The sequence below is a fragment of the Bubalus bubalis genome, chromosome 9 (genome assembly GCF_019923935.1).
Source record: "Bubalus bubalis isolate 160015118507 breed Murrah chromosome 9, NDDB_SH_1, whole genome shotgun sequence".
NCBI lineage: Eukaryota > Metazoa > Chordata > Mammalia > Artiodactyla > Bovidae > Bubalus > Bubalus bubalis.
Genome location: NC_059165.1, coordinates 33,022,356 through 33,040,153, shown reverse-complemented (window position 1 = coordinate 33,040,153; position 17,798 = coordinate 33,022,356). Strand labels below are relative to the sequence as shown.

The 17,798-nt window shown below is 35.7% G+C and overlaps 1 long non-coding RNA gene across 3 annotated transcripts in view; it reads left to right on the top strand.

Annotated features, from left to right (window-relative positions):
• Positions 1-17,798, top strand: part of LOC123335008 — a 604,601-nt gene that overhangs the window by 120,738 nt on the left and 466,065 nt on the right. For all 3 annotated transcript variants that reach the window (XR_006553221.2, XR_006641376.1, XR_006641377.1), the window contains exon 3: positions 8,380-8,474. This is a non-coding gene — a long non-coding RNA (uncharacterized LOC123335008). The remainder of the gene's footprint in view (positions 1-8,379; positions 8,475-17,798) is intronic.

Genomic DNA, 17,798 nt, shown 5'->3' with positions numbered 1-17,798 from the left:
AGGGAATCAAGTTTTATGAAATGACTTAAGTGGCTTTTTGAGGGTTTTAAAGCAACTACAGAAAATACCCTTCTTTTTTTGCTTATTGATGTGGCAGCAGCAAATTATAGGTTTGTTTTCCATACCATTATCCAATCAGTGTCAGTGACAAACCTCACCCCATAAGCTGCATTAAAAAATCTGATCTTTTTCATTCCTGACTGGAGTCTGTGGCCAAGAAGGAGAATTTGGAAGAAGCCCTGCCTTGATGGACAGAGGAACCTGGTGGGCTACAGTCCATGGGGTCGCAAAGAGTCGGACACAACTGAGCGACTTCACTTATTGACCCAATAGCTCATGATTGGGTATTTGTTGAACTGCTGACCTCACAATGGCTGCAGCTTTCAAAAGTGCTTAACTCAGTAGCAGAGAGGAACTTACCCCCTGGTGAAATCAGGATCAATACTTATTAAATACTTCATGAAGTCTATTCATTTCTAAAACAGCCACTTGTCTGCCCTTCTTGTCATGTTCTGAATTAATTTGATATGTAATACAATTCTTACATTTTATGTTAGGTTACTTATATGCTGAAAAGGGAAAGGCAAACCAGGGGTGATGGGGCAGAGAGGAGAGTTTTTTCCTTTCTCTTTTTTTGTGCATTAACTGTCTCTTCTCCCTTTTCTAAAAAGTTGAATATAATACCCTCCTAGACAATAATTCCATTCTTCCCTCTTCATTTATTTTAGTCTAAACCAACAAGCAAAACATTGAACATCTGCTACGTACTTCCCTCCTTGTTGTTTAGTCACTAAGTTGTATCCTACTCTTTTACAACCCCATGGACTATATAGCCCACCAGGTTCCTCTGTCCATGGATTGTCCAGGCAAGAATACTGGAGTGTGTTGCCATTTCCTTCTGCAGGGGATCTTCCCTACCCAGGAGACCTGAGTCTCTTGTATTGGCAGGTGATTCTTTACCACTGAGCCACCAAGGAAGCCCATACTTTCCTCCTAGTTCTTTGGGGAAAACAAAAAGTGAAGTGATTTCTATAAACAAAAATTAATCATTTTCCCCCAAGTACTCTATGTGTGGTTTGGAATGAATGAAACAAAATATAGGATATTAGAATAATTATAGATGTATTACAATTATCTCGAGAAGGTTTTAACTTCTATTTTTGACTCACAAGAAAAGAGTCAGCAGTACAAAATATATAATCTAGGAAATAAAGTCCTATATAACCTAATTTTTGAGAGGTAAAATGTTCACAATTTAGTTTGCTACAGAAGTTTCTGATATTTATCATTGTATTTATAATTGTATAATATATGTAATGTATAATTATGCTTCTCTGTAACTTTCTTTTTTCTTAACAGTACATCTTGGGCATGAAATTATTATTTTTTAAAAATTCTTTATTAGCATATAGTTCATTTATAATGTGTTAGTCTCTGGTGTACAGTGGGAATCTGTTATACATATACATATATCCATTGCTTTTTTAGATTCTTTTCCTGTATAGGTCATTACAGAGCATTAAGTGGAGTTCTTTGTGCTATATAGTAGGTTCTTATTAGTTATGTGTTTTATGTATAGTAGTTTGTGTATGTCAATCCCAATCTCCCAGTTTATTCTTCCCCTGTCCAGTTCCCTCCCAGTAACCATAAATTTGTTTTCTACATCTGTGACTCTATTTCCGTTTTGTAAATAAGTTCATTTTTACTATGTATTTGTTTTTTTTTTTTTTTTTTACATTCCATGAGCATAGAATTATTTGTCTCATTGTATGTCATTCCCCATATTGGGAAACTTTTAACACATTTCTTATTGATTGGCATTTGAATGTTTGAATGTTTTCTAAATTGTTGGTCATTTTAAATAATACTTCTGTAAACATTCTTGAATATCCTGGTATATGCCTATGTATTTGAGTATTTCCATTGGTGAAATTAATAGACTTAGACTTCTGGTTCACAGTATAAGTATATTTTAAAGGCTGTATCAATTTAGATTTCAACAATACTGTTATAAAAGTGTCCATTTTCCTTGGTCTGTACAAATAGCATGCAATACTAGCAATCTTTGAAATCTTCAACAATTGTACAGTGCCTTTTTATTGCTCTATTTCCTTGTGCAGTGCCACATGTTAAAATAATTTTATTATTGACAATAATGTACCTAAGTTCCTATGATAGAAAAAATAGAAATAAATACATTTGGTGCCTAATTATTCTAATTTAATCACTAACTCTTTCCTTGTATTTCTTTCCAGAATCTTATGATAATTCAGGAATACTCAAAATTTTCTAAATATTTTAAAAGCTTTTCTTAATTTTATAACATTCCAGTTTACTTTTATTTTTAAAGTGAAGCATGTCTTCATTAAATATTTTGTGTGAAATTATTTAACTTATGTAAAAAAAGCAAAAAACAAAAACTGAGTGCTTTATTCCTCTAAGTGTAAAATAACTAATAAAATATGATTCCTTTGCCTTTGAGCTAGATGTTTTGCTGTAAAATTTGAAGACCTGAAGTCTATTTTGTATACTATTTTTTTAGTTGTGTCATTTAAAGTATATTCTCTAGGGAAGTGTTGCACCACTAAATATTTTATGTCTAGAAAGTAGCAGAATTGTCTCGGTTTATCCTTATCTGTATAATATGCATCATATCTTATACTTTAAAATATAATATGATTTTGCATAAGTGACTTTCTACAATATGCTGTCTAAATTTAAACATGAAAATTTCATTTTGGGTTCTAATATTTACAATCATTTTGGATAATAAGATAATTTGATAAAAACAAATATAATAAAGTCAAATATAAAGTATTGCTTGGTAATTTCATCCAAATATTTTTATTTTAAATTTTTTCTATCAATGATATTTAAAATTATTATTCTAATTATTACTTTAATACAATGTTAAAATGTAATTAGTATAATCCTACCATAATTTGGGAGCTTCCCTAGTGGTTCAGATGGTAAAGCATCTGCTGTAATGTGGAAGACCTGGGTTTGATCCCCGGGTTGGGAAGATCCCCTGGAGAAGGAAATGGCAACCCACTCCAGTACTTTTGCCTGGAAAATTCCATGGATGGAGGAGCCTGAAAGGCTATAGTCCATGGGCTTGCAGAGTCGGACACAACTGAGCAACTTTACTGGTTCACTGGTTACCATAATTTGGGGGCTTCCCAGGTGGCTCAGTGGGTAAAGAACCTGCCTGCCAAGCAGGAGATGCCAGAGATATCGGTTTGATTCCTGGCTTGGAAAGGACCCCTGGAGGAGGGCATGCAACCCACTTCGGTATTCTTGCCTTGAGAATCCCATGGGCAGAGGAGCCTGGCAGGCTACAGTCCATAGGTCGCAGAGTTGGACACGACTGAAGTGACTGAGCACACTGCTATAGTTTTTAAACCAATTTTATTCACCTAGAAAATACTTTGTTCCAGTACTAAATCAAGCAAACAGAAATGTTTGAAAAATTATTTCTTCTTTATTTTTAAGAAGAATAGAGTATGTTGATATTCCCCAATGATAAGATTAGGTTTTCTCTAAGGGTATGATTGTGGTTGGCTTAGCTAACCATTTAAAAAAATATTTCAACAATTATTTTTGACTGATCAGGGCATATTGAAGGACTTTTTCCTACAGTTTTTCTTAAAAATGAATAATATTAAAGATTTTAAAATAATAATAACATTTCATTCTTTCTGATAATATCATGGGTTTGGTCTCTTTGTTACCTGTTATCTCCACTGTCTTTGGCTGATAATGAAGCATTATTTTTACTTTTTATATAACTGAGAAAGGTGATCCCCAAAGAGAATAAATGACCGCCAAGACTCCCAAACCAATAAATATCCAAAGTAAAGCAGAGTTTCCTTCAGAGTTAAATCTGAGAGAGAGACATGGAGAAAGAGTGTGTGTGTGTGTGTGTGTGTGCGCGCGTGCGCATGTATGTGTATGTTCATGCTAAGATAAACATTTGAGATGCCTAGAATGACCAAATTTTAAAATGCAGTTTTTTAAAGAAAAATAAAGGTATCATTTTTAGGGAAAAGGTAATATTTTGGAAATTTTACAGACCAAAAAAATGTGAATATGTGGATACCGTGGAACAAAGTGGACAACTTATAGTTTTGATCTGGGAGTGAATATAATTGGAATGTCAAATGAAATCATAACCTCAGTATCATTTTGAAACTTTCAAAAATAATTTGAAATTTATTCAAGGGTGATAATGATTGAGTAAAGATGGTAGATAAGAAGTCACTTGAATTTTGTACTTTACTCCAGTAATTTGATATCCATTTACCAATGTAGCATCAAGATTTTCTGCATGCTCATTCCTCCCTTTCAAATATATCTTTCATGACTCTATCACTTTATAAAACACATCTTTCATTCATTCATAGTCTCATAACTGCTCACTATTGTCCCCATGCTTGAGATGTCCTCTCTTTCCTTGAAGTGTTATATCAACTATTTTCAATGTTTTGAGGGCAAAAGCCATTTTCTTCTGTGTAGTTCCTTAGTCAGTGTCTTGCCCAAATAACCACAACTCATATAAATTAAAATAGAAAAATAGCCCTTATTTCCTAAGTGCTTACTATTTGGCTGTATCTTTTAAGTGCTTTTCTTATAATATCCCCTTTATTTCTCAGAAAAACACTGCAAGATAGGTAATATTTTGATCCACATTTTAAATATGACTACAGTGAGACCAGAGACTTTACATTTCTGAAAACTTACCAATTAGCTGTCTGAGTCTGCATTGTTTGGCCCATAACTACTTATTATTATTGCCACTTTTGATTCTCACTGACTCTTAACTGTTTCATCTTCTCAAAGAGATATGTTTTCCTTAAAGCTAACAACATAACTTGGATGTTTTCTGCGTTGGTCTTAACATGTAACAGAACTGGGACACACAGTAGGGGCTTCATAAGATATCAGGGGAAAAATTGAGTATGTTTTTAATATCAAGAACTCTGTTGAGATTTATTGAGGAGTTAAAAATATTAAAATACACATCTCCAGTGAAGTGGAACATTTAATCTAATTTAATTATGATCTTTATATGACAGAGGAGAAAAAAAATTGCCCCTAACAGCTGCACTATCCATAAAACCTTTGTCTAAAAGAATTGATTTCTTGTCTCTCAATTTCACTGTTTAATCTGAATCTTTTTGCTTGTTTGTTTTCACAATTTTTTTTAAATTCCAAAAAAGCTATTTTCACCCAAGTTAGCTTTGCTGATATGGTTTTAGTAGCTCCTATCTGAAATCATTCTCAGGAAACATTTTTTTTTTCTTTTTGGATATTTCAAAAAAGAAAAATACTTAATATCAGTATGAATAACACATGTGCTCATTGCAGCATAATGTTGGTGCAATCTGTGCTTGATACAGTTATAAATAAGTCTTTGAAAGCATTTTTCTGTATTTTAAATAAAGGCTATAGAAAGCCATGAGAAGGATCTAGTCTTGTTAATATCACAAGCTGTTTCCCCACCTGCACTCGGAGCAGCTTTAGTACAGCAGCTGTCTGGGTTTGTGTTGGTGCATCACTGTCTGCACAGGAACCCCACGGTTTACACAGAAAATGAATAGGCCACAGTTCCAATGGGGGTCTTTAATAATCCTTCCTCTATTGCTACCATGTGTGAGCACTGGGCTTTGAAGGGGTGTGAGGTGTGAAGTTTCAGGAGGATTATACAAAGCCACTCAATTTCGAAAGGTAGAAAAGAGCATTAGAAAAACCTGAGAGTGTTGTTGCATTCCTCCTGCATGTTGATCAAATGCAGTTCATACTGATTTTAGAGCTTCAGGTCCAGCATGTGATAGCAAGTGAAGGAATTGGTATAATTATGAGATTCACCCCATCCACCCCTTTAACATTGACAAACAAAACCCAGCACAGATGTTTCATTGATTTTATTTACCAAATATTAGCTGTCGAAATATTAACCTGATGGGAACAAATATCTATCCAGTAGTACCTGTGGAGATTAAACCCAGGGAGGACAGAATTTTGCATCGAGCTTACCTACGTATAGATGGGTGGTCATTGGGTTTTCAGGAACAAAGCAAGCTTTTTTTTTCTCTCCCTTTCTTCCTTTTTTTTTCTTTTCATGTCACATGACTTGTTGAAAGTATCTTCCATGGCATTCAATTAATAATGGTCCATTAGGTCATGTGGATACTTGCAAGTTATTTGTTGAATGGTGAGAATTCAAGAAAAACTGTGGACTACACTCCAATAACTGTTTAAGGTACTTTAGGGAACACAGCACTCCATTTTGAGATTATTCTGAGCATTTTTGTGGGGGGACACAGTATAATAAAAGTGAGACAATATAACCTATCACTTGGAAACATACTATGTGTGATTATAGAATCAAAATACTAGTATCTCATTAGTCACCAACTGCCTCATATTTGAATTTGAGTTCAGAGCATACTTAAGTACTGGGGATGTCCAATATTGAGAAACTTTTATTTTCATTAATATATGAAAAAGTAAATAAAATATCGGTATACTCAGTCCAACATGCAGTTCCTTTACAGATGAGGCATTGTGTTAGGCACTGCAGAATTGAAGGTGAATGATCCATGGGATTTAGGCCAAGAGATTCACATTCAAGGTGAGATTGTAGACATGCAAACAGACAAGCACACTTCTGCTAAGTCGCTTCAGTCGTGTCCGACTCTGTGCGACCCCATAGGCGGCAGCCCACCAGGCTCCCCCGTCCCTGGGATTCTCCAGGCAAGAACACTGGAGTGGGGTGCCATCGCCTTCTCCGACAAGTACACCAACAGACAGCTATAGAGGCATTTTAGAGGAGAGGGTGATTAACCCTTTCATGAAGTAAAGCAAGGAAACCCTCTGAGAATATAACATCTCAAAGAGGAATTAGAAGAACAAATAAAACTTTTTTAGGTGGATTAAAAGGCAAAATGAATCATATATGTAGTGTGTATTTGTATATAAAGTTTGGTGTTGCTAGAGCTTAAAAAAATTTGAGATAGGGTAGGAGAACTCAAAAGATGAATCTGCAAAATAAGCAAAAATCATGATCATGAAGATCATGAAGGATATTTTATTTTTCCTTAAGGATCTCAGAATGAAGAGCTATTGATGTGAAAAAAGTCAAAGGTTGGCATGGTTTGTATTTCGGATGAAGAAAATTGCTTCTGACAGAGTGCAGTGTGAACTGGAGGGAGGCCTAGGTATGGATAGCAGAATTTTACTATAGTATAAAGTCAGATTAGGGGAAATGGCAGGAAATGTGCAACAGGAATAACAAACAAGGAGGCATTTATGAGATGAGTTTGTCAGAATTCATTGAAGAGTTGATGGAGTAAGGAAGTGGGTAGCATATATCTGCGGAGAAGGCAATGGCACCCCACTCCAGTATTCTTGCCTGGAAAATCCCATGGGCAGAGGAGCCTGGTGGGCTGCAGTCCATGGGGTTGCGAAGAGTCAGACATGACTAAGCGACTTCACCTTCACTTTTCACTTTCATGCATTGGAGAAGGAAATGGCAACCCACTCCAGTGTTCTCGCCTAGAGAATCCCAGGGACGGGGGAGCCTGGTGGGCTGCCGCCTATGGGGTTACACAGAGTCGGACACAACTGAAGGGACTTAGCAGCAGCAGCAGCAGCAGTAGCATGTATCTGAGTTGACCAATCTTGTACGTCCTTTTTCTTACGATTCACAGAACATCAGCCCCTCTTGAGTTATGCAGACAACAGTGACTTCTCTGTCCACTGCTCTGGATTTTTCTAGCCTCTAAATATTCTTCTGATCTTATGCAACAGAACATAAACAAACTATAGCCCTGAGGACAGAACAACCAATGGCTGGTTCCAGTGGAACTTGACAAGTGTTTTGTGTCTGCCATGGCTTGACGATACAGTTTTTAGTCACAGACTGAAAATGATTGTAGCTAACACTGTCCTCCTTCAAGTGAAAACAGCATGCGGTATATTGCCCTAATGTCAAGAATCACAATTCCTTTCCCAGAAAGCTGCTCTAATTGGATTCAGTGGACCTTAGCTAGCTTACCACAGCTGTGTTCAGGATGAAGGTGAAATCTTTGAGGAGTATTTTCCTGAAATTAAGAGCTGGACATCTTTGATGAGGGCATTTAAGAGTACATATCTTAATGCAATTTTTATATTCATCTTCCATCATTTGTGTTTTATCACATTTGACAGTTGTCTAGAAAAAAAAAATTAAAGGTTGTGTTAGATCATCTAACACCCCAAACCCTGTGTGTATGTATTAATATTTGCATTTTTAAAGCTTATTGATTAAACTAACATAAAACTTGAATAAAATTATTTTTCTTCTGTATTAAAATCATAATTTTAAATTTGCAACAGGTGTGAAGTTGCAATTTAAGCTACACTGCTTATGAGGAATCTGGCATGTGTCCTGGGTGAGAACACACATAGGAGAGGAATCTCAATTTTGTAAGGTAAGTGCTCTCCTAAAGCTTCTAAAATCTGTGCAGTATACAAAACTATCATTGAAGGTAAGTATTGTTGGATTTTCCTTGATAAATCTGAAGAAAATTAATTTACATTTTTCATTCAGATTTCCTCAATTTATATCATGGTGGTAGAGCTATTGTCACTTTGAGATTTTATACAATTTACACACACATGTACGCATGAATATATACGTATATAAATAAGTGTATGAGTGCACACATATGTTAAATACTGAAAAACTTTATCAAAAGGTGTATCTGCCTAGGTTACCAAGCAGAAAGTGTAAACACTTTTTGAGGAAAAAATGTGAGTGCAGTATTTTTTTGATATCTTGATATCTCAAAATATAAAACCAGGCAATCCTAAAGTGTACAAATATGAAATTGTATGAAGCATTTGGTTTTAAGTCTCAATGAAAGGAGTGGCTATTGTGTACTTGGTCTATTTCCTAGGAAGCCACAGTGATGTGTAATAAATATTATGACATAGTTTGTCTCTTTGTTCAAGTATGTAGAAGCAGAAATGTATCAGGGAGAAACTTAAAGAGTGAAACTTAAAGAGTAGCAGGTCTGGGCATGAGAAGCTTAGCTCTCTAAACAGAAAGTCAGTGTTATAAGAGAGTGGAAGAGAAGACAATCAGAGTTGGTTTTGCTAAAAGAAGAGGCAAAAAGGGAGACACCTCTGACCTTTAAACTTCATATTAAAAAATTCTGCAGCTCACCTTTTACAAACCTGATTCCCTAACAAGCAGATTGACATTAAGTGCTCATCCTTTAGAAACTGTAATATTTGGCAAGTGTATGAGTGTGTCACCTGCAAATGTACAAAGCAGTTCTCAAGATACGGCACTCTGTGCCATTTTGGTCAAGGTATAATTCTTTTCCTTTTAATTAGATGTTTGATTATCACTGTGGGCCTGAGACAACCTGAATTCTGAGATGCTGTACAGAAACAACCAAAAAGCAGGCAGTGATTTTCAAGTAGATCGGCTTTCTGAAAGTGGTGTCACTTTCATCCGTTCCTGGCATTGAATTGTTTATGTGTCCCTTTATTAAGAAAGGGGAAGAGAAGAGATTGGAGTTTTATCAGATTTGTATAATTTTAGGTGCTAACTTGAACACCTTAAAGTAAGGGCATGTTTATGACATTTTACTGTGTTTTGTCTACTGTCTGAAAATCTCTCATTCAGGAATGAATTATGATAATAATGCACTAAGTGGGCTCAGTGTGAGGTTGAATAAGTGCTGCTCTTTTGAAAGATGCCAGACTTTTTGAGAAATAATTAAAATTCTACACTGATAGGAAAACTTTGGATGCTCTAAACTTCATAAAGAATCCCTTTTAACTACTCTTTACTCTGGTTCCATGATGGGTGGGTGAGAGTGAGGGAAGGAAAGTTTTCTTCTTCCCTGATTCAGAACCCTAAAATTTTTCAGATCTTCTTCCCTGTAATGTCTGATTAATGGCACCCTTGATTTTGATTTATATTATCCTATTACTCATTATATGGGAGAAGAAGAAGTCACTTTTTTTTCCCAAATTAATTTTAAAAATTAGGGCTAGCAGTGATGGAATTTAAAATCAAATTATCCTGTCAGAGTGACAGATAAATCTCCAGAGATTCTGATGAGATTTTTCCACTGGCATGATGCTGAATTTCTCCCTTTCCCAGACTCCTTCATTCCAGATTTTGACTGTGAGTGACAAGGAGCATCTGTGTTTTGAAACCTGTTGTTATTCGTGTCACTTTAGTTCTTATTTTGAAATTCTGGGGTGGCTTCCTTACTTGTTTACTCTAGGTTAAAGGGGAAAGTGTATACACAGTTGTCAGGTGGGTACCTCTTTTACTGTGGAAAGTTGTGAGTAATTACCATTTACTTGAACTTGGTTAAGTTTAGTAGGTTCTGCTGCTGCTGCTAAGGCACTTCAGTCGTGTCCGACTGTGCGACCCCATAGACGGCAGCCCACCAGGCTCCCCCATCCCTGGGATTCTCCAGGCAAGAATACTGGAGTGGGTTGCCATTTCCTTCTCCAATGCATGAAAGTGAAAAGTGAAAGGGAAGTCGTTCAGTCATGTCTGACTCTTAGTGACCCTATGGACTGCAGCCTACTAGGCTCCTCCATCCATGGGATTTTCCAGGCAAGAGTACTGGAGTGGGGTGCCATTGCCTTCTCCATTAGTAGGTCCACTTGCCTTTAAATATTGCTATTCTTACAGGAATTTCTGCCATGGAGATGGTATAGATATGACAAAACTTTCTTACTATAGTGCTCTTTGATTTTTTTTTCTTTTGTCATTATTCAAAATCTTAAGTTTCACAGTAATTGAGTAGACCTCTAGAGTTCTAGATTCAGTTAATGGTTTTTGTTTTCTGTAGTCATGGTTTTAGAGGCCCTATTTCTGATAGCTGAAAAGGAAACTGCTCCTTGCTGGTCTTTAAAGCATGGACCAAACAGCAATTCCTAAATGTAATAATGGATGTCACTTTATACATCTGCAAGGAAAAAAAAAAAAAAGCATAGCTAAGCAAGCAGTATATCCAGTGAAATTAGCTAAGTAACTAATTGTTGATTGATAGTTTAAGGGAGGACACAAAAGGATTATAGAAAAAAGTGATCTGTTATTAAGGAACCCTCTGTATTAAGAGATTGTCTTGAAGTGCCTAGAGAATGATCATTGCCATAGGAAGTTGCAGTGACTGAGCCTGTTCCCTATCTCTGATTAAACAAAAAGTTCAAGTTCATGGCATGTCCATAAGTTTCAGTTTCTCCATGCACAGGCCAGAGGTTAGACAAAAGTTCCAACTTTAATGCAAAAGTTGGCTTCTTCATTATATTTCTCTTTTCATGTTGTAGCAATCCCTCCAACAGAGGATATTAATGAGTAAGTGCCCCTTGAGCAGCTTGCTTTGGTTACTTGATTATTATCCCAAAATGAGGAATGGGGAGGACATTAGGTAATAATTCAAACAACAGATGATACTCAGAAGAAAATGTGGCAGGGCACCTTTGTGTAGGCCCTGAAGAGCTGCACATACTGTACATTAGTTAAGAGTCTTAATAAAAGAACAGAAGGAAGGGAAAATAACACAAAATGAAGAATGAATTACTTAAGATTAAATAGTTTCTATTACAGAAATAGGCTACATGTAGAGCTAATGGCAGGCATTTTCTACAGACAGATGGAATACTCTCATCTCCCAATGGTATTGATATGAAGTCTCTGTTAAGATTCATTTTTCCTGAAACATTTGCATATAAATATAAACATCATTACTAGGGGCTAATTGCCCTGTAGGAACTAAAATGTGGGAATTAGCATCTTTAGTCGTTTTTATTATTATTTTTTAAAGTATCTCTAACACGCATCATATTTGGTACTGCATGGCTGCAACAGATAATTACCACCATTAAGAATCTCAAACGCAAAATCAAAACCATTTGGAATGGCTTCCAGGGCAACCCAGCACAGTGAGTAGCCACCAAAATGAGTATATGAGGTTTATGTTCATGCATATTCATAAGGGTACTTAATTCGACATTCATAGTAGGGGGCTTTTGAAAGCTTGTCAAAAGAGCAGCCCCCAAATAAGAACAAACATCAAAGGTAAGAAGATGCACTACATCTCACTCCCATGTACATACAAATATCGCTTGCAGGAGGCAATGAATAACACTAAAAGAATTATTTATTTTAACTACTTAGAGGAGATGGCAACTTCTACGAAGATGTAAACCACAAGCCTCTGCCTTTATCATTCATTTTATTAATCAGAAAGGTCAGGAGTATAAGTTATTCAAAGGATGGATCATCGGCAACAGTTCTGTACAAATGGGCACGCAGACTTGTGTGATTAATGCCCCTTGCTTGCACAGAATATGAGGAAGAGTTTGACGGCACATCTTAAGGACAGAAAAAAGAACAGTGTTTATAAGAAGACAAGCGTGGCTGCCACACTGACTGTCTCTCAGACATTGCCCATTTTGTGGGTGGATCAGTGTATTTCAGCACACAGGTGCTGCCTTTTTCAACTGTTGTGTTCAGAGGCGATCTTGCTGACATTATACTTTTCAAAACCATTTCCATGACATTCAGCAAATGTTTGTTCTGGTGGAACAAATCTGTTAAATTATAGATTAGAAATAGTACAAAGAAACCTTTACAAATGTATCAGTTTCAGTTTTGCACAAACCAAACAGCATTATATTTAAATGAAACACTCCTTGTTAGAATGAAATATCTACATAACAAGATACTAGACTCGATTTCCTAATTCTCTCCTCCTTCTTGGATGGGTGTGGATGTCTGAAGTTGTGGAAGATAGATAGTATTGGAGGTGACATCTCCTCAGTCCCTTCCCAATGCCCACCTCTACGATTCTTTTCTGCTCACCTGTTGTTTTCCTATACATCTCAGTTCCCTTTTCTTAATTTCAATCCCTGCCTAACCTTTCCCACCTTGATTCTCCACTGTTCCTATGCTATGCTATGCTAAGTCACTTCGGTCGTGTCCGACTCTGTGTGACCCCATAGACAGCAGCCACCAGGCTCCCCCGTCCCTGGGATTCTCCAGGCAAGAACACTGGAGTGGGTTTCCATTTCCTTCTCCAATGCATGAAAGTGAAAAGTGAAAGCAAAGTCGCTCAGTCGTGTCTGACTCTTAGCAACCCCATGGACTGCAACCTACCAGGCTTCTCCATCCATGGGATTTTCCAGGCAAAAGTACTGGAGTGGGGTGCCATTGCCTTCTTCGCCACTGTTCCTAGGGATGTTCTGAATAAGAAATGATGATTTTTTTTTTCCAGAATAGTGGTCCCATATTATTTAAACAGCATTCAGTTCTGTGTAATGCTCCCTCACACTTACAGACAATCATTATTTTGGAAAAATACTGGAGAGTGACATACACTGGTTTTAAAAACATGCAAACATGCTGGGCCTGAATACTGGGGTACTATTAATACTAGACTTACCATAGGCTTCACGTGACCTATTTATAGATGTAGATCTATAAGCCAAATACTAAATTGTTTTATAGGTTAGAGAAGAGTAAAGTTTAATTTAGTGATTCTTTGCTAAAGATTTATTTTTAGGGCAATTTGTTATTTTATAGTATCTTAGCAATCATTATTTTACAATTTGTTTTAAAAAGGTTAAAAACATTTGTAATCCTTAGTGGTAATGAATGAACAAGTGACCTAGTTGAAGACAGAATGACAAAAAAAAATTTTCTTCACAATCAGCTGCTAAAAAGTAACCAATATGACATAAAAGAGAAATATAACTTAGGTGGCTCTGGCAAGTCATTTAAAATGTATTAGTGTCTAAACATATCATAAAGACACAATACATGAAACAGCAGTGCACGCAAGAATATCTATCAGTACATACAAGATAGATAAATGGACTGAACAGAAAACACAGAAATATATATATATATATATATATGTGTTCTATGAAGAATTCAGTATATGTAGAATTAATAAAATACTACAAACCATTTGCAAAAGGATTATAAATGGAACTCGAATATTGGCTATCTTTAGGAGAGGACAGTAATACAGATCCCCATTTCATATCATATACCAAAATATATTCAACAGGGAAATTTAGAAGCTAAATCATAAATTAATGGAAAGTCAATTTAGGGTAAATGTAAAGCTAAAATTATAATGAAATGACAATTTGGGTAATTACTTTGTGTGATCTGTAGACTTCTAAGCATAACAGATTTTTAAAGTATGAAATCAACAGAGACAATCACCAAGGGTAAGATCAATACACTTGAATTAAAATTTACAAGCATTTATACATCAAAAGTCATTATTAACAAAATTAAATGATAAATAGTGAACTGGGGAAATACTTTCCAAAATTCAGAAGTTAAAGAATTTTGAAAACTCTAAAGTCTCTCTTTTTTTTTAATGGTCAACAATGGTAAAGAGATTTCAAAGTATAAAAACTACAAAAGAATAATAAGCATATAAAAATAGTTTAATTTCAGTCATAATATAAGGGAAAGGAAACTAAAAATATATATATAAAGGAACCTTTTTTTTCTTTCCAAAACAGAAAAAAATTTAAAAGATGAAATCCTCCCTGTTTGTTTTGGTAGAAACAGGCAGGCTCATAAACAGTTAGTGTGTATTTTAATTAGTATGAACTTTCTGAAAAGCAGTTTTACTACCATGCAATGAGACCTTGACAGTCTTACAGAAAATACACCACTGGTTCACACATATAGGACTATTTCCTATGTCAATAATTAGAAATTCAGAGAATTACATAGAATCAAAGATTGTCATTATGAAAAAAATTCAATTATTTTTACCCTAAGATTTTTAAATGTTTCTATTATTAGACAAAGTGAAAGTGAAAGTTGCTCAGTTGTGTCTGACTCTTTGCGACCCCATGGCCTATACAGTCATGGCCTTTCCCTTCTCCAGGGGAACTTCTCAACCCAGGGATTGAACCCAGGCCTCCTGCCTTGCGGGCAGATTCTTTACCAGCTGAGCCACAAGGGAAGCCTTTTGACAAAGTAGTATAAGAAATATAAGATGTTTTCCCTTTATATTTACACTGATTGGAAGTTGCTGGTCCCAGTCTTCATCTATTACCTGCCTCCAGAATCCCAAGGTATGTGTAGCTGACAGACAGAAATCTCTGTCACAGGGATTTCTTCAAAAATGTCCCTGTCTTCCATATCAGTCAGTAGAGGGGAAGACCAGGGATATCAGGTTTCTGTGCAGGAAACAGGGTGATGGAGAAGGCAGAAGAAGTTTAGTCCAAGGTTACCTGAAGCAGTGCAACCTTGGAGATAGAGGAGAAAGGTATTTAGTAACTAATGACTGCACCTTTTGTTGAGCTGGTAACATGTATTCATGTTTTGTTACTATTATAGTAAGTGAAAGTGAAAGTGATGTCGCTCAGTCATGTCCGACTCTTTGCGATCCCATGGACTGTAGTCTACCAGGCTTCTCTATCCATGGGATTTTCCTGGCAAGTGTACTGTAGTGGGTTGCCATTTCCTTCTCCAGGGGATCTTGCTGACCCAGGGATTGAACCCAGGTCTCCTGCATTGCAGGCAGACGCTTTACCCTCTGAGCCACCAGGGAAGCCCATTATAGTAAGGTACTTAGATAAACTGATGAATCAAACATTAACTGTAATATCTGGAAACACATTCATGAATAGGAGAGGAATATGTGTTGTGTGCACATGCATACTTGTGTGTGTATATGTGTGCCCATACACACTTGCATATATATATGTGTGTGAGTGTGTGTGTGTATATATATATATATATTTACATACAGGAAATTCAGTATATTAAGGAAAGAAATTCTCCTCAGGATATATTGTATGTAATATAGATTTCTACTTCCACAGTTAGTTTTTATCAAGTCAAGTCACTCTGTTTACTTTTTTCCCTCAGAGCAACCTGAATTTACTTGATTTGCTTGTTTATTGTTTGTCTCCACACCAACCTAGCAACGCATGCATGTAGAGGGTAGAGGCAACTTATCTGATCTACTGTTGTGCTTTAAATACTTGGCACACAATAGCTCTTTAATAACAAATTTTTGAATGAATGAAAAATGAATTAGTATTTCTTTATGGACTTTTCTAGAGTATATGTAGGATTTGGACATAGAGAAAGAGGAGAAAAGTAAAGGGAAAAAAAAAAAAAAAACGTATAAGGCAAAGAAGAGATGAGGAATGACATAAGCAGAAGCAGAATGTGTGTATGCTTGCTTGCTTAGTCGTATCTGGCTCCTCTGTCCATGGGATTTTACAGGCAAGAATCCTGGAGTGAGTTGCCATTTCCTGCTCTAGGGGATCTTCCTGACCCAGGTATGAGACTCATGTCTTTTGAGTCTCCTCCATTGGCAAATGGATTCTTTACCACTTGTGCTGCTTGGGAAGCCAAAGAGAAGATATACTTAAAGTTTTGGAAGGAAAAGAGAGAGAGGTGTTCCAAAATAAGTTGTATGGGGAATCAGCTACAAAAGGGGATTTTTTTTTTAATTGATATGATTGCCTTATAGTATGAGCCTCTTTACATTTTCAAAATAATGTTCTGATTTTTCAAAGTGATGATATTTTTTATTCTCATCAGTAGTATTTAGCTGAAGAGCTCAGGTTGGCTCACAAACTGACAAGCAACTGTTGATATTGTCATATTTCTCAATTTTATGACTCTAATAGGCAAAAAAGTTGGTAACTGTAAAGCTGAAATATAATAATAATAATATAATAATGAAATTTAGACAGTCAGTTGTGTGACCTTTGGGTTTCCAAGCCTCAGTAAATTTTTTAAGCATGAAGACCACAGAGAAATTGTTTTCATCTTAATATTGCTATTCTTTATTACAGTTGTGTAATCTAATTTTTATCATTTTTATCTTCTTTAATATATATGTAATCTAGAAAAATATTGATTTACTACCTAATTTTGAGGGTTTTTTAGTATAAATAGTTTTTCAGTACTTTGCAAATATATTCCAACATTTATAACTTTATTTCTTTTTCCTTAAATAATGTTTCAAGAAATATATGGTTTTGTTGTGGCAGTTACTTTTTTTTTTTTGCACTGTTGTAGTTTTACCATGGTTGCTTTATATATATATTTTTATTGTGTTCTATGGATTTTGTTGACAAATTCTTACATTCTCTGAGGTCATAAAGATATTCTCCTACATCTTCTGTGTAAAGTTTTACAGTTTTGACTTTAAACATTTAGAGTTTTTATTTATCTAGGATTGATTTCTCTGTGCAGTAAGAAGATTGGATCTAATTTCTTTTTTTCTAATGTGAATAAACAGGAGCTCCTACACTACTTATTAAATAGGTCCTCCTTCCCCAGTGACAAATAATACCACCTGGAATATAAAGCAAATTGAAAATAGCATTGTGTCAGTTTCTAAGAGTTCTCTTTAGTTTCATTCATAGACAGATCACACTCCATTAGTGATTATAGCTTTATAATTATCTTGATTTATGGTAGGGATAATCCCACTTTATTCTTTTTACTCTGAAACACCTTAAAGAATTTTGAACCATACTTTAGGTTTACCTTGTATGCAAAATTGTTTACATACAATGATGCTTTAGAACAATACCCATTTACCTCACACTTCTATGGTAAGAAGTCCAGCATGTCATGATTGTGTTCCCTGCTCAAGGCTGAAATCAATGGCTCATCCAGTTTCAGTTCTTACCTGTAGTCTCCAGGGGAAAACCGGCTTCCATGCTCAGATTTACTGATGCTGTAATTCACTTCCTTAAGATTTTTTGACTCAGGTTCC